Source organism: Lepeophtheirus salmonis, chromosome 13 (genome assembly GCF_016086655.4).
Source record: "Lepeophtheirus salmonis chromosome 13, UVic_Lsal_1.4, whole genome shotgun sequence".
Classification (NCBI taxonomy): domain Eukaryota; kingdom Metazoa; phylum Arthropoda; class Copepoda; order Siphonostomatoida; family Caligidae; genus Lepeophtheirus; species Lepeophtheirus salmonis.
In genome coordinates, this window is record NC_052143.2 from 8,677,801 (window position 1) to 8,682,029 (window position 4,229).

At 31.4% G+C, this 4,229-nt stretch overlaps 1 long non-coding RNA gene across 1 annotated transcript; it reads left to right on the plus strand.

Moving 5' to 3' along the window:
• The first annotated feature begins 1,978 nt into the window (after window positions 1-1,978).
• LOC139907022 (uncharacterized) lies at window positions 1,979-3,672 on the plus strand. The gene is made up of 2 exons (XR_011783322.1): window positions 1,979-2,306; window positions 2,376-3,672. It is a non-coding gene; the product is annotated as an uncharacterized lncRNA (long non-coding RNA).
• The last annotated feature ends 557 nt before the right edge of the window (window positions 3,673-4,229 follow it).

Genomic DNA, 4,229 nt, shown 5'->3' on the forward strand with positions numbered 1-4,229 from the left:
AAAGTATTGAGATGCATACTATTCCAGTCATATCCTTTGAACGACTTTCCATATATATTCGATTTATTTTGATACAAAAGTTTCTTTAGTCACAAAGCATTTGTTCTAATTCTACAAAATATATATATTTGGTCGTTAAATGACGATGCAATCTCAATTACTATATACTGAATGATGGATATCGATGAGTACTATTTTATATAATTATAATAGTCATCAATTTAAAACGAAGAAGAAAAGTAAAAAAGTAATATATATAGATGTTTCATTAAGAATTACAGTATGTATTCACATCCATTGTAAATTTAATCGATCTTGAAAAGAAAGAGATGAATATCGTTATTTGTGCATTGCATTTTATAGCATAAAAGTCTTACATGAATTGTATATAAATAATATGTACTCAGGGCTGTATGAAATATGACCTAGAATGTGCCTGATACTTTTTGAAGTTGCAGCCTGAACATAGGTTTTTTATTTTATAAAGCTGTTCTCAATTATGTATTTATAATGATCATGGTAATCGGGAACATTTTGGGTATATTGTAAAAAACCGAAAATCAACGTGATAAGACTGACAATTTGATAAATGAATCTGAGGAGAGCAGCTTAGCTAACGTCATGATGTTAATCAGATCAGCTACAACCAGCTGTGGCAAAGGGGATGGAAATAAACAAGGATATAAACATTAATTACTCCGATGTCGTTCCTAAATTCCACTCTAAATCCATCAAGGACTTATGAGTATAACTCCACAACAAATCCTCAAGGGGACTTCCCGTCTTTTATGAGGTGACAAAAATTTTCAATCAGGTCTTAAACATAATTGAAATTAGTAAGAAAAGGAAGTTAACTACTCAGGAGTAAAAAAAATGATAATGACAACTGCTTAAGAAAAGAAAATTTACTCTTCAGTTTGCAAACTCCAAAAAAATGGACGAGACAAAAAATACACCCGATGTTCATCCTTACGTATGGACTATAAAGTGTAACCACGAATGTATTTGTTCATAAATGATGGAAAGTAAGGCGTAGGAGCTTTAAGTGTAAGCCCTTTTTGGACACCGGAAAAATGACTGCCTATATCATTACTGTATAAGGAGATGAGGTAGTGTTTATTTATTTCATCTCATAGCAGCTCGCAGCTAATTTAATGAAACGTCATGACAGCTAGATCCTCTCTTCCCAAATGTTCTTTCAATTGTCAGGATGACCACCTTCATTTTAGGTTTCTTTTTTTAATATACTGGGGGATATTTTGATTTATCGTTAAAAACGTAAGTCCTTGTTGTACTCGGAGTAGAATTGTAGATCGGCAACAAAGTAATTAGAATCTATATTTCCTAGCTATATACGGAGTGAGATTTGTGTTTATTTCCTTTCTCTCGCATGTTCTTGCAGCTCATCTAATAAAACGTCATGACAGCTCAGCTGCTCTCCTCTAATTCATTTTTCAAATGGTCTAGGTAACTACCTCCATTTCCGTTGTTTTTTTTATTCTTCATAACGGAAGGTTAATCAGTGACAATAGTATATATGGTATGATTAATAGACATCATTTCCCATAAAAACATTTTTTTTTCTTTTACAAAAGACCTTTATATTTTGGAAATAAATAATAGAACGACCGAAGGGCAAAAATCAATATTTTTTTTCCTATAGCTAAAAGTATGACTGATTGAATGAAGGAGTGTACTTAACTATAAACCTACTTTTTGAAGATATTATACACTTTAAGGTATTAGAATGTCTACTTACGCCCTGGAGAATCATCTTTGCCAAAAAAATGTTTTTTCTTTCTTTTGTCTTATTAACTTCTAGATACATACAGCTTAAAAATAAAAGGAACAGACAATCAACATGGTAATCCTTACATTTTGAAGAATATTTAGCAGGAAAGCAGCGTAGTTGTCATGACGTTACATTAGATCAGCTACAATCAACTGTGACAAGAGAGGAGGGGGGAAGGAAATAAACAACGACATTGGCAGGAATTACTCTGATATAGATCCTAAATTCTACTCTAAGTCAAACAGGAACCTGCAATTATTACTCCGCAACAAATCCTTAAGTTTATTCTCCTTCTTTTATGACCATACACGAAAGTGCTATCAGTTTTGTCTATATTTAAAGGTAGCAAAAAAAAAATACACTACTTAGGAGTTAAGTAGTAATATGCTTGATTTTTATCACTATACAGCAGTCAAATTTGAAGATTGTGAAGGTCTAGATTGTGGTTTTTAAGTATTTCGGTACAATTTTTATTTAATTTATTAATGTGCCGCTACAGGTACTATTTTTTGAGGTGATTATAAATTATTCACTTTAAATTTGTTTGCCAAATATTTAAGGGGTTTTCGCCCTATTCTTTCAGTATGTTTTACTATTTTTATTGTTTTGAATATACTTATTCAAAAGGACGACAATTAGTCTTTAGCAAATTATGGTCCATTTAATAGTATTCTCTCATGGGCGGAATCTTCGAGTTCTCAGACGAAGCGGATCAAAAAACTTGGTGGACCTCTGAGGGAAATTTGTGAATACGCGCCCAAAACAAATATGAAGAATTCATTCATGGAATATAGCATTAAAAAAATGGTTCTGATATCGAATGTCCACATCCTCGTTATTTATAAATAAGTAGCTATGAAATCCAACGAAGAGAACTTGCCCTTTCTGTGGATTAGAAAGTGAGACAAGCAAATACATGTTCTACAAGTGCTCAAAGATTCAAGGTTTTAGGGACGCCGTGGAGAGGAGCATTCTCAGGGAGTACGGGGTGAAGCTAGACGTCCTAGACTGGCTCATAATGACGTTGAGTCGGCACTTAAATTATAGAAAAAATGAAAGTTTAGTTTTGAGCGTCTTTTCATTCTTCTACAGGATCTGGTGTAGGGTAAAGATGATCCCCGGTGGTTTTGTGAAATATATAGAGCAGTCGATCCGTATTCTTGGATATTTCACTGGTGAGGGAGACCATCTTGGATCGGAGAATGGACGAAAGGGCTGTAGAGAGAAGAAAATCAACTCTTTCAAATTGTATCCTTGATTTTTTACGTTAGGGAGAATGAATATAAATAAATCATACTTATTTATTACTGACAAGCGATATACACAGGACAATTATTCATATTATTATGTATATTTGTGTAGTCTCTAGCTGTTTATTTGTTAGTCTTGTCATTATAATTTGTTATGTATAAAAACACATATACAAATATATATATCCAAAATAAATGAATTTCTACATTTTTAAAGATGGTTTATATATCCATCTCACTTTGAAAATATGAATTTTACATATTTTTCTAATTTTCTTGCCAATTTATTATTTAGAAGTTAAACATTTCTAACAGTGGATATATACCAAAAACCATAAATTTCAAAGATATATCGAACTTTAAGGATACTCTTTGAAAAATAAAGTATTTCCAAGTATGCATCGTTGATTCTTAAAACATTTACTATAATATTCATTAATAATGGTATATGCAAAGAAAAAGTTATATTCAAGATAATTGTATTTTTTGCAATTTCATACTCCAATAATTGTCTTCAAAAGTAATTTATAAACCATTATTAAATTATGTGTACATTAAATCATTATGAATACACTTACTCATGTAAAATTTATAGTGATTAAATTACAATAAATAAATACTTTACATATTTACGTATCGGACAACAGTAAATTAGTGATGGGTTTGGTATGAAAATCTTACACCAGCGTGAGACTATTATTTTTTTAGTGGACCGAACTAATTTGGTTCTTTTTAAAAGTTCGGTCTGGATCGGTCACAATGAAAATATTGGTCTGGATTGGTGATACAAAAAAGAAAATGGTGATGATGTGTCGCATGGAAAATTCGATCTAGGGTCATTCTATACAGAGGGGGGGGGCCTAAAACTGGCAGTAGCATTACTAAATTACATAAAACAGGATACTATATTTACCTATATTTTGTAATCAATATATACTCTTTCACAATCAATAACAGCCTCGACACGCTGAGAACATATTTGCGGCTCTTGAGGATGAAGTAAAGATATATGGGGTACTCAGGGGGTGACCTCAGGATTAGAGGGAGTTTAGTTTTTAAAAATTAAAATTTTTTGAAAAAAATTAGAAAATCCATACTTTTTTTTCAAAAATGTCAAAAAATAAATTTGAAATATTATATTTTTCGGAAAAAAAATTAGAAAATCCATAGTTACTGACAAAAAACTA